Below are 17,169 nucleotides of genomic sequence, written 5' to 3' on the forward strand. Positions count from 1 at the left end.
GTATTTGTGGGCCCTGCTGCAGCGAGTTGGGTATTTGAGGTTCACATACTGTAATTGTAGTGCAGTGTCAGTTCTCTACCGCCAGGTGTCAGTGGAGTATCAGAAAGTTGAGATGAGAAGCATGAGAGAGGCGCTTACTGGTTTATTGGTCAAGAAGTGGTACCACAATGGCAACATACAGTACATCCACAGAGAGCATGGCATTGATATGGTAATGAAAGAACAAAGCAACGGGCTGATCATCTTTTTTAGTATTACGGAATTTTGACGGAACATATTGTCTCACTGTGTAAGTTTTGAAGAAGCATTTGGGAGTAATTAATGTCTGATTACTGCCGAACCACAGAGGGAAGCTCCCTGAAATGCAGTCATAAGTGGTACGAAAAAATGTGCAGATTCAATTTTAATTGTAATTGCTTAAACAAGCAACAGTTTATTTTGTGAAATGTACCTTTAGCAATTTGAACCGACCCGCAGCACCCAAATGATCAAGACAAGCAAACACATAGCGATTTGAGCGCAGAGAGGCAGAATGCCAGAGACGATTGGATGAATTATTTGGAAGGAGTTTAGGCACAAATACAAATCTTTTGTTAAAATCCTGAATGACAGAATCTAAGGTGTGCCTTTTAATTTGTGAGAAAAGAATCAAATGAACTGAAACCATCAGTGGTTTACAAATAATTGTCCAGTACACGGAAGAAAAAGGCTGTAAATGAGCCACCATCTGGCCAGTGGACACAATACCGTTTTATTAGCATTTTGCCTCTATTTAACAGTTTTATTGCATAGGCGGCAGGTCGATTAAGGCACCCCTGGTAGGAGTTTTACTGCTCGGATGATATTGTAGAGCTGTGTGGAAACACCGCTGTGGAGGTCATGTGGTCTCTGAGCTCAAAGTGCTTCAAGGGGGGAGGAGGAGGTGGGGAACTTAGTAGAAAGCAAAAAAAAGCAACATCCCCTATTCAACGCCACAGCAGCAGTCCTCCTCCCCACCGCTCATCCTGGGAGAGTCAATCGCAGGCAGCGAGATGCGGTAACAACCAATCGTCTCTCGCATCCATGCGACCACCGGCCGCCAATTCCAGCCTCACAAATGAACCCATTCTGCGTGTTTTTTTTTTTTTTTCAACTTTGGGTGAAAGCCAGAGTACCTGGAGCGAAGGCACGCAGGCACGAGGAGAACATGCAAACGCTTCGTGCTGTGAGGCAACAGTGCAAACCACCACCACCCCCCCCCCCCACACCCCCCAGTTTGTTTCCACAAGCGTGAGATGTAATGTAATGGAGTCAGGGCCGCGCTCTTTTTACTGTTTCAGCTCCTGATTCATCTTGATATTATTCAAATTTCACTAATGTGATTCCTTTTGCCACGTTTGACACGTGTGGCCTTCGTCCACGTCGTGTCTCAGTTCACTCTTCAGGATGTGTGTGTGTGTGTGTGTGTGTGTGTGTGTCGTTCAGCAGAGGAGTCACCGGCCAAAATGGGTCACGCGCTCGCTGCTCCTTTTTTGGGCTCTGGTGTGCTCTTGTGTGTTTTAATGAGCCCTTTTTTTCTTTTTCGCGAGGGTAAAGGACAACATTTACTCAGTTTGGATGCCCACGTCACGCCGGCACTAGCGCAGCGCTTTAATGAGTCCCAGAGTGAGACAATGAATTAATTCTTGCAGCAACGTTGGCTGCAAACGTGTCACTGAGCCATGTGTTAGCATCCTCTCCGCCGTCTGCTAGCATGCTCCGGTGCCACTGTGTCATTTCATCGGAGCGTAGTTGTAACACGCTTCGACGTGCACGGGGCCCCCTCTGCACCTCGCAGCCCCCCGTTTGCTGGTAAGCGCAGGCGTGCATACGTGGTGGCCTGCGTGGACACGGCCCCTGCATGCGCAGGTAAAGGCCAGATTTAGACATGCACTCGACAACAGCGGTGGGTTGTGTAGCCTCGAGCAAACTTTTGCTCTTTTTTTTTTCTCCTCTCCTGTCTCCTTTCCTGCGAGGATCCTTAAGTGTGTGTGTTTGTGTGAGAAAGAGAGCAGTCCAATAAATCACTATAGCTGCCGCAAGACCATTTTTCTCTATAAGCGCCTCCTTCATATTCATACAAACATTGATCTTTTTTGTTGTTGCAGAGAGCATGCATGTCATGTACACACACACGCACACACACACACGCACAAACACCAGCACACACATGACCGCGCATGAAATCCACTGCCCGCCTGCAGATGGAAAGAAAGCATCTTGCGCCTAATTAGGGAAGCACAGCGGTCGATCTTCCCGTGGCTTCTGAGAAAACTTGACACGCGGCAACCTATCCCAGCCCAATTTTATTTTTTTCCCCGAGATAATCGAAAGCGTCCCGCCTCGGCCTCCCCCTGCTTCCAAGGACAAACCGCAGCACCTTGTCTGTCAGCTGCTTCCCATCGAGGCCCTGCACAACACCGGCGGGGGGGGGGGGGGGTTCTGCAGAAACCAGGCCCACCCAGGAGACCCGGACCATCTCGTCCGTCGCAATCCACGAGTCATGTGATCCTACTCCTCCTATCGAAAATCACACGTCATTTACCACATTTACTCCGGGTGATATTGTACATTTCCCGTAAAGCCTTACACGGGGGGAGGAGGGAGAAGGGGCGCTTGTTTTCATTTAGCTTTGTTTTTTTTTTATGATGCTCAGGTAACGAGCAGGAGGAGAGAAGTGATGCTGACAGCGAGAGAGAGAGCACGTTCCGCTTCTTTGTTTTCATCCCCGAGAAGGGGATCCTTGGGCTGATAACGCGTCTCGTCTGCTGGATGCGTTGTACTCCGGGTCCCCCGGGGGGCGGGGGGGCTCCTGGAGGTGCAGAGAGAGATTGCGGTGCGTTCCTCTCCTGTCGGTGGAGTTCTGTGCGAGAGTCGGATGTTGATGCAAAATGAAGTTTAGAAAAGCTGATCCAGAGGGACCGGCGTCAATGGGATGTTTAGCCCACTGCTGATGTTTCAGATAACAGACAGATGTTAAGACAATGTGCTGCATTTGTAGTTATTACACACAAATATACACACATATATATGTGGCTGAATGTATCTCATGACATGGACAGTTCCTCCAGAGAGAGAAACAGAGCAACAAACAACAAGACTTCAACTGGTTTTCCACTTGCTATTTTTAAACCATGTTAAACCGTGTCAAGCTCTCTCCTTTAACAAGCTGCCCCATTATTCACTTACCGCAGAAAGACGAGTCGACGCTCCTCCTCACAGCGGAATTCAGTTGTTTGTAAACCTTATTACTGTCATTCATGTGTCACCTATTCATTTCGGTGGATGCACCGCGGTGCTGATGACTGTTTTTTTTTTATTATTATAGTACATTCAGCTCTTGACTCCCTGCAGCGTCTTCTCATCCACATAAAACCCTTGGTTGTTGTTGTTGTTTTTTTTAAACGATTTTACAACTTTTATAATCCAACTGTGCCTTGTTTTTTGTGTGTTTCTATTTCATCATTTTATTGTCGACTACAATCCATATTCATCTCACGGGACAACGCAGACCATCTGAGCGAGGAACGTGCTGGTGAACTGGCGGATGACTGGAAACGATGGGAACGCTAATGAGTGACACACTCGTTAATAGGAAAAACGATCGGGACACATCCGACACATCCGACACATCCGACTATCTCAAAGATACATTGAGGGCTGCCCAGAATCCCAAAAAAACATTTGACATTTGCATCCAAAATGCATCAAACTCAGATCACGTAACATGGCTCCAGAAGGCCTTTAAATGGCCTTTTTTAAACCACAGACACTCTCCATTTGTTTAGGCTGTGAATCTAGTATCTGTGTCCTGTCCACGTGGTGCAAACGAGAGCCGAGAACTCTGCTGTGAAGACGGTGACGGGCCTCCTGAAGCTCATGTGACCGACGGACAGCCTATAAAAGTATTAACGCGCGATTATTGTTTACTACCACTGTTCTGTCAGCGTATACTTGTGGCAGATGAGCAAATGTCTTCACATTCATTATTGATGCCCAAAGACTCGGATAAGGATCGTGTTGCTGCAGCGAGAACGCGTCATGTGACATCAAGTCTCTGCAACACACTCGGGTCTTTTGTTTGATCCCAATCTTAGTCCAGATTATCGGCGTGTGTGAGTGTGTGTGTGTGTGTGTGTGTGTGCATCATCCTGAGCAGATGAAGAGGGCTGAGAGCGGTGTCACGTTTGCTGTGTAAACTCTCGCGTCTTAAGGACTCAACCAACTGGGCTCCTGAAATATTAACAGAACAATTTCAGACGGTAAAGAGGAATTTGTCGCGGCTTGAAATGAAAAGCTGTGAATCTGTTTGGGACCCGGGACTGAGGAGCTGATTATTGCCAATAAAAGAACTCAATTCAACACGGAAAAAAAAGATTTACACACGTAAACTGTCGGTTCAAATTTGGAACGAACAAAGGGAATCATCCTTTTGTGAAGTGTGGTCACGTCCCGTGTGTGTATGTGTGTGTGTGTGTGTGAGTGTGTGTGTGTGTGTGTGTGTGTGTGTGTGCGCGCCGCTCAACTCACTGTTTTGATTAGAGTTGAAATGAACTCTGCTTTAATGATCTGAGCGTTTCTGTTAGGATTTGCAATCAGCCAAATGGCTCAATTTAACTGAAATAAAACCTAATAATTAATTTGTAAACGTTCAAAAAAAGAGTAATTGTGAGCGCGCAGGCGAAGAAGTGAATGATTCATCTGAGCAGGAGGATCTTAATGTTAAGTGATTCATTCAGAGGAGAGTCAGCTCCAAGTGATTCTGAGCCGGTTTCATCCTGAAGTTAAAAATAGACTTTCCGTAGTTGCAGAAGATCACACACACACACGCACAAACACACACACACACACACACACACTTGATTGTAGTTGTACACAGCAGAGCTCCGTAACACAGAAACCAGGAAAAAGCTCATCTTTGCCTCAAAGTGCGTCAGAATGAAAGCCTGAGACGGGAGTCGGCCATTGGATCAAACGCGGTGGTTTTAATGGGTCCCAGTAGGGACCCTAAGCAGCTGAGTGTCTGTTTGAGGGCTACGCCGCTTATTATTTAGTTATTATTGAAGCTGAAACTTCCAAAATGTGGTGTGCTCTTCAATCACAGGACCCGTTTCCATCGACGCCATCGGACGCCCTTTAAGGCGTCGATGGCTGCTTTTTGCTATTTGCCCGTTTCGAGAGAGATGAAATTAGCCGACGTCTGATATGAACTATATCTTTAATTTATAGATGAGCACGATGAATAATGCTTCCTGAAACCCTGAATGGATGTTAAATTAATAAAACCATATTTCTGTATTATATATATATATATATATATATATATTATACAAATCCTCATCCCTTTGATCTGAACTTCCATTAAAACCTTGTTAGAATGATTTGAAAGTACATAAAAGTGACAGAAGTTGATAAAACGATGTGAAGTGAGCGCTGCTGGTCATTTCACGCTCGCTGTGAGACATTTAGTCACCAAACCTCTTTCGCTCCGAGAATCCAGCGCTGCAGGCTCCAACCCGGGTTTGACCTTTGACCTCAGCAGGGTCACCCATGCACCCCACCACGGCCACACAGCTTTCTACAGCTACTGCAGAGATAATCCATGTAGCTCTCAGTGAGTGTTCTGACGTGACATCGATCGTTTCATTGATCACCTTCTGTGTTGTTAAAATCAATTTAAACAAATACAAATAATCTGCAGACACATCTTCCATTTTCATTCTTCTCCAACTCGGTCCATCTGTCCTTCATCTTCTTGCCAGAGCCGGCTCTCTCCTCTTTCTCCTCCTCCTTCTCCTTCTTCTTCTTCACCTCCAGTGAGACGTTTTCCAGGAGCTTCTTCTCGTCCTCCAACGCTTGGATGTTGACCTCCTCCGTCTTTCATCTTTCCCTCCGGGGTTCGTTGGTTCAACTGAACAGGCGTTCGCTCTGCACGCCGAGCTCTGTTCCTCCTTCAAAACGGCGTGTCTTTTGTGCCAGATTTCATTGTTTTGTCTTGATTCGTTTTCTGAATTGTATCCCTTTGAAGGCAGGTTCAGAGATGATGCAACACTACTGCTGTTTTATGTAAAGTGTTACATTAAATAATCTCTAATAGCTGCTAATTTATAGCCAATTAAAACTGTCTATAGATTTTATTTATTACTCTTATGAATTTTAGGCCTCCAATGATTAAAACCCTTCAAAGGTGTTACATCCTTACAGCCTACTGCCTTATTTTCATCAGACATGAAGCAATGTGAGCCATAGCTCACAAGAACACTTGGCTCATGTGGACTCACACACACTCACACACACACACACACACACACAAACGTGCATGCATGTTAGTACACTGACTGTCCAATGCACACGCACACACATGAACAAACACACACACACACGCATGCAGATAAAGGAGCACAAACTGAGAAGACCTCAAGACCATGATTAGATTTTTCACATTTTCAAAAGAAAACAAAAAGAAGTGCACACACAAACACAGACACTTTCTGTCACTAGCCCTCTTTTTGGTTCTTTCACTTGCTGACACACAAATACACACACACACGCGTGTTCTCTGACACCGTCACACTCACACTCACACACACACACACTCTCGCTCGCTCGCACTCTGGCTCATGAATTAAAGAGCAGAGCTGGTCCAGGGGGAAGAAATTATTCAGGCAGATCTGCTCTCTGACAGAGGAGTGGGAGGGAGAGAGGGAGAGAGGGAGGGAGAGAGGGAGAAGAGAGGGAGGGAGAGAGGGAGAAGAGAGGGAGGAGAAGAGAGGAGAAAAGGGATGAGGAGGGGAGAAGCGGGAGGAGGAGAGGAAAGGAGGAAAGTGGCGAGGAGAGGAGGAAGGAGAAGGACAAAGAGAGGGAGGTGGAAGGAAGCAGAGGGGAAGACGGGGGAGGGAAAGAAAGGAGGAGAAGGAAAAGAAGGCAGACGAGAAGAGAAAGCCTGTTAATAAGGAATGAATTGATTTGACATCGAGAGACGATCAAACTCCCAATGGCACCTTGTGTGTGTGTGTGTGTGTGTACTTCTTCATTGATTGTGTGAGTGTAATAGATGTGGGAATGTATCAATTTCTTCTGAGTGTGCATGTGTGTGTGTGTGTGTGTGTGTGTGTGTGTGTGTGTCTCCACGCCACTTTCAAAGCTTCTTTTTAGTGACACGCCGCATGTTGCCGTCAAACAGGTGACGGAAGACGTGTTTTTTTTATTTTTTCTTTCTGTCAGAGCCCCCCCCTGATGACGTGAGAACTAAAAAGCCAAAAATAAGACTGGTGCTTTACTGAGGCTGAGTGTGCTGCTGCTGCTGCTTTTGGTTCACTGGACGGAGGCCGGAGAGTTGAGCCCATGAAGAGCGGGGAGCCGAGCCGGTGTGAAGCCAACAGCAGAGGGATCCACGTGACCAACACTTAAGCTGAGGAGGAAGCAAAAGGAACTTGTTTTCACACAATTTGGTCATTTAATGGATACAAATGTATCGAGATTCTACAGGGCGATCGTGTACATTCGATCCCAAAATAACAGTACACAGTAAAAATCGAATAAACAACAATGAGAATAGAAGTCGTTGAGGTTTGTGACCTTGCTGACCTCCAGCGGTCTCTCAGCCTCCAGCGGCACGGCGGCAGCGAGTGGTCTCGTTCTTCGTGTCTTCAGGGGGGGGGGACGAGGAGTTGAATGCTGTGCGGCAGGTGTTGACCCCCCGTGTCGTTGTGAGTATTTCATCACACCCCCCCCCCCCCCCCCCCTCCCCCACACTCCCCGGGGCATGGATGCCCAGGCTCACATGTGAAACTGTAATTGGAAAAAATGTCCAAGTTCCCACTTTATTTCTTCAGTTCAAGGGTCTGATTTTGTCTTTTTCTTGAAGCGCGCCGGCGCTAAAAGGAGCACTTAGTCTCTCAGTTAAATTAAAAACCCTCTTTCTGAAGGGTTAGGACTCCCACTCCTGAGATATTGAAGGCCCTTATGTAAACTTTGAAAAGCGTCTCTCTCTCGACACACATGAAAGAAAAACATGTATTGTGTGTTTCTCCTGCGCACGGGGACACAAAAGGGGGGGATTCTGTTAATATTTCAGCTGCAAAATGCAGTAAAAAAAAAAGAACAACCTTTTTAGAACTCAACATGAACGCCCACAGGATAATTAAGTCAGCTGCCCTTTGACCTTCTGGCCACATCGAATCGATGCTTCATGTTTGTGAGAATCATACGAGGATCGATCACAATGTGGCAAGCCCGTTTGTATCAATAACCAATGAGCTCGTTCCTGTCTCATCGATCAGGTTCCTCTCTGTTTCCCACATCAGCGTTTTCAGCCGCGCTTCTCTCCTCCAAACTACATAAATCCCGAGATTTGCTTTTTGGTGAGATGCATCCAGTTATTTATTTTGTCGTCATGGTTTTAGCACAGATTTATAGCTTTAATGAAATGATCCACGCAGAGCTTTAATTAAAGGCGGCAGTGTTTAGAAGCTTGAAACACGTTGAAATATGACTTCTCCTGATGGATCTTAAGATCAGGATGAAACGAATCACGAGTTATGAAAGGATCTTTTTTGTCTTCTCTAATGATGATGAACTACACGGAGGCAGTTGCACTTTACTCCGCCAGATAAAACACATCTCCTCTGTCGGAGTGTTCACTTCTTCCCACAGAAGCCCAAGGTCGGCCTCTTCTGTAGCTTTCAATATCAACATGTGCAGACTAAGGACCGCTCCTCTTGAAAAGAACACGACCCTGTGCACAAACCGCGTTCACAGCATCTAAATAGAACCTTTTAGTTTTTCTGTGTTTTGAGAGCAGCTAATACAACAACTGATCGTTTCTAAATGGCTGCAGAAAAACATTTACGTGAACATAAAATCCTTTCATTTCTAATCAAACCCGTTGTTGAGAGCCGAACCTGCTCCATCCATATCTGAACCAACCGCTGTTTTTTATAAAACCCACAGCCCTAAAGACACGTTTCACGGCGCTCGCGCTTCGCCCCCCCCCCCGGATCCGCTTCTGACTCGGAGGCAAGCGGCGCTCTGAGCAGCGCCTGCACGGCACTCAGGGTTTGAGAGAAAGAATCGTTTTGCAGGAATGAAACGTAGCGCGTGAAACCTCGGTGTCGCTGCGGAGGAGCTCCTTCCTTTCACTGAGCTCCTGTGGGTTTGATGGGTTAGGCCACTCTTTTTTTTTTTTCCAGCTCTCACTGCCTTTATGAATTATGCACTTTGGGTAAAGCTCGCTGGTGCCAGTGGTGTATTGGACTTTTTCTTTTTTTTTTACTCATCAGATGTCTCTGTGGCACTTGGGCCTGAGCTTGTGTCGAACCAGAATCAAAAGTCTTTGGACGGATGCGGAAATAAACGTCCTTTCCCGGCCCCTCCTCCCTTCCTCTGATGGATCGGAGATGTCTGAACCACAGACGTGGACAGTGAACCTGTTGTTGTTGTTGTTGTTGTTGTTGTGTTTTGGTTGCAGATATCTATATACAGCTATTAGCTATTTATCTGCCCGAGACAAGATTTAAGGGGCCATTTTCCGCTTGACGGGCTGCAATCCCGCAGAAGAGTGTAATTAACGTCTGGAGTAGATTGAGCATCGTTGAAATAAAGTCAGTTGCTCCTGCGGGTGTCCAAAGGGAGCCTAAAGACGTCGTTGGACCAAGCGAGGTGCAGAGGAGAAGGCAGCAGACAGGAGCCCCTTCAACACTACAGCGTGTGCAGGGGGGTAATGTTACAGGTCGTGATGACGTTCGTCACATGTTTGAATTCGTATTTGGGCTTCTCGGTGCAGGAGGAAGGAGGAAAGTTGAGGTCGGTGACCGGATCTCCATGGAAACCTGTAAGTTGGAAACTCCTCCCATCCTCTCAACACCATGGAAAGTGCTGCGATTTACTTTTGTGCCACAGCCAGGATCCACTTTGGTCTTTTGCACTTTGATGCTTTGTTTAGGATCTTCACTTCCTGGTATCACTTGTTAACACAACTCAAAGCTGCTAGAATCATCTCTTCAGATCAACAGCGAATCAAATGACTTTCGGCTGCAGCAGGAAGCTGTTTTCAATAAAAAAACAACCTCTAAGAAAACCGTGAACATACTGATATGTTCTGGGCCATGTGGGACTTAAAATGTTTGAATATTTCGAGCGACGCCGCAGCGTGTGATCGAGACGTTTAAGGGAGCAAAAAGATGCCGAACTTCAAAGTCGGGTTTTAAGTTCTACAGTGAAAACACGTCGCTAAATTTACGGCATGAACATCATGCTGTGTTGAAGAAGACTTGAGACCATAAATGTTTACAATGTTTACTGAGGGAATAAATCATGAGAGAAGTTGAGTCATTTCCTCATAGACGTCTATGGGAGCAGAGGAGTCGCCCCCTGCTGGTCACTACACAGAAGTAGAGTCATTTCCTCATAAACGTCTATGGGAGCAGAGGAGTCGCCCCCTGCTGGTCACTACACAGAAGTAGAGTCATTTCCTCATAGACGTCTATGGGAGCAAAGGAGTCGCCCCCTGCTGGTCACTACGCAGAAGTAGAGTCATTTCCCCATAGACGTCTATGGGAGCAGAGGAGTCGCCCCCTGCTGGTCACTACACAGAAGTAGAGTCATTTCCCCATAGACGTCTATGGGAGCAGAGGAGCCGCCCCCTGCTGGTCACTACACAGAAGTAGGGTCATTTCCCCATAGACGTCTATGGGAGCAGAGGAGTCGCCCCCTGCTGGTCACTACACAGAAGTACAGTCATTTCCTCATAGACATCTATGGGAGCAGAGGAGTCGCCCCCTGCTGGTCACTACACAGAAGTAGAGTCATTTCCTCATAGACGTCTATGGGAGCAGAGGAGTCGCCCCCTGCTGGTCACTACACAGAAGTACAGTCATTTCCTCATAGACGTCTATGGGAGCAGAGGAGTCGCCCCCTGCTGGTCACTACACAGAAGTAGAGTCATTTCCTCATAGACGTCTATGGGAGCAGAGGAGTCGCCCCCTGCTGGTCACCACACAGAAGTAGAGTCATTTCCTCATAGACGTCTATGGGAGCAGAGGAGTCGCCCCCTGCTGGTCACTACACAGAAGTAGAGTCATTTCCTCATAGACGTCTATAGGAGCAGAGGAGTCGCCCCCTGCTGGTCACTACACAGAAGTAGAGTCATTTCCTCATAGACGTCTATGGGAGCAGAGGAGTCGCCCCCTGCTGGTCACTACACAGAAGTAGAGTAATTTCCTCATAGACGTCTATGGGAGCAGAGGAGTCGCCCCCTGCTGGTCACTACACAGAAGTAGAGTCATTTCCTCATAGACGTCTATGGGAGCAGAGGAGTCGCCCCCTGCTGGTCACTACACACTACGATTTAAGACACTCGGGCGTCAGCGTCACGGTTCAGACCCCGAGGTCTCCGGCTGACAGAAACGGCTGCTCGCGCCTCTGTCCCCATCATCAGCCGTCTCATTACCTGGCGGCATTATTCATCTACACTCGCACCTTGGTAGACCCCCGCCCCCCCCCGACAGCACACACTTACCCCCAGCGTCTGACAGGCCCTGAGTAAACGGGCACCTCGTCTTAGTGTGTGTGTGGGTGTGTGTGTGTGTGACAGGAGCTGACAGTCCAGGAGCCCGGCCTGGTACAAGGTCAGCATCTGTGAGCTTCATCAGTGTGTGTGTGTATGTGGCTACAAACAATATACCACCTGTGCCCCCCTGCCATGCCCGCACCCAGCAGATGCTCTGAAAGTCATATCCAGTCTTATATAAATATATATGTATGTATATATATATACACACACACAGACACACACACACACACACACACACACACACATCTAGTGATGAATACCATGCAGAGTTATCAAAGTCAGCCGAGGTTAGTTTTGTTTTGAGTGTGATGAATACGGTTAAAATGTGGACCATGACATCAGGACATATGGATTTTAAAGGACCACCGACACAAGCGATACACACGCGCACACAGACGCACACACAGATGTACACACAGACGTACACACGCCTTTGGAAAGCTGTGCTGAGTTTTGACTGGATGAAAACAATGAGACACAAAATCAAATCTGAAAAATATGAACTGTGTGGTAAAAGGACCCGGAATGGGAAAAATATCTCTGCCATACGTGGTGTTTTTGATATTTTATTATAAACTTTAATACACCAAACGTGTGAAGTATATTCAATTATGCAATATAAATGTAAAATGTATTTCCCTGGTAAGTTACCACTTGAGCGAAATGATCAGAAATGTACAAACTGGAATTAAGACGTTTACATCAGTTTTTTCATCGGGACTCATTCTTTCACGTTCACTTCGACATAAAAAAAGAAATGCAGACTGGCTTTGTCCATTCTGGGCCACCGTAGAAAGCATGGCCCGAATCCGTTCAGGGGATTACTGAGAAATAAACTATTCTAAGGTATAAAAACACAATCCTGCAGCAATCGAGTAGAATATTTGCATGTTTTCCCCTAAACGCCTCACACTGTTCCTCAAAGTGAAACGCACAATTGTGTCTATGAAAATGACATTGTCCTCTCGACAGGATCGAATGTTGACCTCTCTCTCTCTCTCTCTCTCTCTCTCTCTCTGTGTGAGTACCATTATTTTTTTTAACAACCCCTTTGTTTCGGGACCGAGCCGCCTCTAACAACAACAAAAAACGAGACACGAAAAATTGATCCCATTTTTATTAACACTTCAATAAAAGCGTCTGGTACGTCAGGACAGAATGTCTGAATTTTTAAGCGGAACCGAAAAACTCGGCGGGAGGCGACTGTGTGGCAGCTCGGAGCCGGAGGGAGGCCTTATTGTTATCGACTCCCCCGGCGGCGACTCGCATGCAATCGCCGCGTCGCCATTAAGGAGAGCGGCGTTGAAATAGGAGGGAAAAAACACACACACACACACACAACAAACAGGATGGAAGTGCACGCGGCGGCGAGGCCTCCAGCCGGGGTCGTGTTTACGAGCAGTGTGCAACCCCCCCCCCCCCCCCCCCCCCGCCGGGAGCTTTTCTAATTCCTCTCCCCATCAGTCAAAGTGGGAGCGCTCGATAAACGGGCCGTTAATGCCGCCGGGTCACATTTACACGGCTTTGTTGTTTCCAGCACCGCTTGAGATTTACGTTGTTTCACCGTTTTTTTTAAGGGGGGTGGGGGGGGGTGGCATTTTTTAAATTTTTTTATCGAGAGTCGCAGGCCCGGGGGCCCCTCGTGCGCACCTCCCTCTCCGTGGAACGGGTGCCAGGAGTCAGTCAGCCGCTCAGGCCTGTGGTTTGAATTATGGGAGCCACAAACCTCATCACAGTTCATCGGGTGCAGGAGAGGGGTAAGGGGGGGGTAAAGGGGGGGGGGGTTGCTGTCGTTTCTGATTAACTTATTTAAACTGACGTGTGAGCTCCTGAGCAGACAAAGTGTAATCAAATAAAACGTTTTTTCAGGCTCCTAATTCTCATTAAACAGCTAAATAAGTAAGAATCTTGGTTTTAAGGTCTTGTGAAATGAGGAGACTCCTGTTACGCAGTGAGGAGACTTGAGTCCACAGTCTGCTTCAAACAGAACAAATGATGAATCCTTTTATCGAGGAACGAAGTGCCAGATCAATCTGGAATGAACTGATTTCAATTCAAATCTTTGAATACCTGGTGGTTTTAATTATGAAGATAATCAATTAAGGGCTCATCAGGTGTGACACATTGGGTGAATAGTAGCTTCTACGGATCTGACACAACCGGCTGCAATTTAAAAATAATATTGTTCCTCAAAAAGACTCTTTAGTCGATGGAATACTTTGCATTCTTTGCATTTTTCCCAAAAATGTATTGATTTTAGGAAATGACAGGTCTGTGACTCCAAGCACACATTTACTATGTTTTTCAAGGTTTTTGTTGTTAATTAATAATTAACAATCTTAATCGAACCACCACACAGCTGCCGATTCTGTTTGCGTGTCGCACATTCGTTTTTTCAGAGACGCATCTTGTGTTTTCGGCTGCGGACACCGGAGTCACCTGAAGACATCCGACGTTGGATGGAAACCAGAAGAGCTGCAGCATTTGGAAATGAAAAATCTCTCAAGAGACGAGCGACGCCGAGACACAACAGAGAAAACTTTGCTGACGCCCGCGTGTGACGGTCTGCGTCGGAGCGGCGTGAATAATTCACGCCAGACAGGTGACGTGAACAAGAAGAGAGAGAAGTGTGAATAAACACTTTAAACGTCTGATCTCCGCCCATCACTTCAACACCATCCCGCCTCGCTCTCTTTTCGGGGATCCCGAGCCGAGTGAACAAAAACCCTGCCTGAACTCAGGGGAAGAGCAGAGAGGGAAAAAAAAGGAGCAATTGTCCCGTCCGTCAGGTTTGATTTGATTTGATCTGATTTCTGCGGTGGGGAGCGTTCAAACCAACCCGCGCAGCGGAGAGGCCTCCATCCAAGATGGCGTCTGACAGGCGGCGGCGGCGGCGGCTCCCGAGATGCTCGCTGGGTATTTCGGCCCTTTTTTTTCTTTCTTTTTCTCCCCGGCAAATTACGGCGAGGAGCTTCCCCCCCCCCCCCCCCCCCCCCCCCGCCGCTGACAGGTTGTGGCCCGGGACTCCAGTTGTTTACAAGCCTCCGGTCGGCTCGGTAATTGGGGCGGATGTACCGACGCGGCGACTGAACCAAAACGCCGGCCGGTGCAGCGAGAAAAGAGATCACTCTGCGGCGAGCGCGTGGTCCCCACGAAGACGGTAGAAGGAGTAGAAGCCGCCGTCGTTGACAAACGTGACGCGTCCTCACAGGTGAAGTGACGCGAGGGAAGAAAAGTGCTGCATGTGTACGTGCAAGTGTTGTTGATGCCTCCGCGTGAGTGTGTGTTTGTGTGTAGGTGTGCGACAGGGCGGCATATGGCTGGCCCTGCATGTGGTGAAATATTAAAAAGCAGTGTCAGCAAGAAGGCCACTGCGTGTTTGAGAGTGTGTGTGTGTGTGTGTTTCCATGGGGAGTAGAAATCTGCCGGACATGGACAACTGGGAATGACAAGCTCCAACTGTGGCATGCGCGCACACACACACACACACACACACACACACACACACACACACACACACACACACTCTAATGTCTCTGCCAACTTCAGTTGGCCTTATCTTGCTGGTTAGAATAAATGCCATTTCTCACATGTCAGGGCTTCATGAACACACACTTTGCACATGTCATCAGAAAGTCTTCATCCCAGTGAAACCATTCAGTGTGCATCAGCAGGCGCGCGTGTGTGTGTGTGTAAAAAAGAGAGACGGCCGCTCTCTTAACGTTTTTTTTTTTTTTTCCCTCTGAATCACGCACTCCTACCTTGAAGTGGATATTTAAAGGTCTGTTCTTACGGGTTCGTCGGACCACGTCGTCACCGTCCGGTGTCTATTTTGAGGAGATGTCGTGTTCCGGCCGAATTACACCCCTCGCCTCTTTTTGGCTCATAATGCTGCATTCTGAAGGTTGTCCCACTCATCTACTTCAATTTCTAGCTGTTTGGACTTGTGGAGGCCACTACTTCCACTGAGCAGGAGTATAAAAGAAAGTCCTTGACCTGTACTGCAACTTTCAACACCATCGACGAGGGAAGATTTGGATTTAATATTCTTTTACTTGGCCACACTTGTAAATACACCAAGTTGTCCCAAATGGAAAGAGCTCGTTCTCATGGAAACACAAACGTCCTCAGTTGGTATTTTGAACAGGATTTGGATTTTAAGACTCATGTAGAAGTGGAAATACTGGCCTGGAGGTCTGACGGTCAAACAGGAGGGGGGGGGGGGTTCGTCCATCCGGAACCGCCCTCGGGGGAACTGTGAATATTCAGAGCAGATTTAATGGCGATCTGTTGGACCAGAAAGCCCCCGACAGACGGGCCGAGCGACTGGCGGCGACATCTGGTAGCAGGACGGCGGAAACATGGCGAAAGCGAAGGAGAGGCGACGTGGGAGGAGATGTGAAGTCCTCCACCACTCAAACGCTGTCGTTCGGACCCCTCAGAGCCGCGGCGGCGAGGAGGGTTTTTATTTAGCGAAACCCATTAGCTCGGCACATTCCAAGAAAAGTGAAAATGTCACAGCGCGTGGTATCGATTGCTTTAATAGACTTCCTGGTGCAGGGAAGAAAAGAAGAAAAAAAAGGTTAAACCACCGCCCACACGTGAGTGACAGTAAAAAGGATCAATCACAAAGCATTAACTACGCAATGATCGATGGGCTTCGGCGTTTCTGTTCTCGCCTCAGCGGAAAGCTCGATTTCTGATGCGTTTTGGGCTCTTTATTATTTGGATCACAAAGAAAACAGAAGGCTATGAGCCTAAAAGGAAAGCTGCGTGTGCTGAATTCATATTCAAATTAGGAGCAACAGTTGTGATTGACAGCTGCTACCAGAGTGTCTCTGAGCCGCTCATCCACTTCCGAAAATTGCCAAATCTATTCTACTGTAACAAGTTAAACGCAACATGATGCTTTTGCAAATTCAACCATTATTCGATGTTTGGGATGTTTGTTAATAATGAATGAATAATTAATACCCTTCTTCAGAAGGGATTCAAAGTTGCAGGAAGTGGCACAAACGCAGAAGTAAAAGTGGGCAAACAGCACGTTCTCGTAGTTCGTCGTTGTAGCAGCTGCTACTTTTCTCATACAGGGACAGGAAGTAGCAGCTGCTGGGACAGGAAGTCCCTGCACAGGAAGTAGCAGCTGCTGGTACAGGAAGTAGCAGCTGCTCGTACAGGAAGTAGCAGCTGCTGAACTCGTCCTTGTGATCCTGTGCGCATGTTTACCGACAGCAGGAGCCTCTTGTTTTTTTGTCTCTAATGGCGGCGATAACTCACGTGCCCACACGCGGGGCTTAATGGCTTTTTATAACGAATGGCCCGGGATGGCGGGCTAAATGGTGGTCGCCATGACGACAGGGTCAATCGATCAGAGAGTATTGATCGGTCATCGATAGGTTCCAGGCGGCAAGCGGGCTGGAATAGAGAGCGAGGAGTTGTGTGTGTGTGTGTGAAGGGGTAGGGATGAGCTGTGCGTACATGTAGGTGTGTGTGTGTGTCTTTTGAACAGACATTACACATTCCTCCGCAGCAGTTTGGATATTTGCTGTATTAGATTTACTTGTCATGGCGTCAAAAGA

Source organism: Pungitius pungitius, chromosome 13 (assembly GCF_949316345.1).
Source record: "Pungitius pungitius chromosome 13, fPunPun2.1, whole genome shotgun sequence".
Lineage (NCBI taxonomy): Eukaryota > Metazoa > Chordata > Actinopteri > Perciformes > Gasterosteidae > Pungitius > Pungitius pungitius.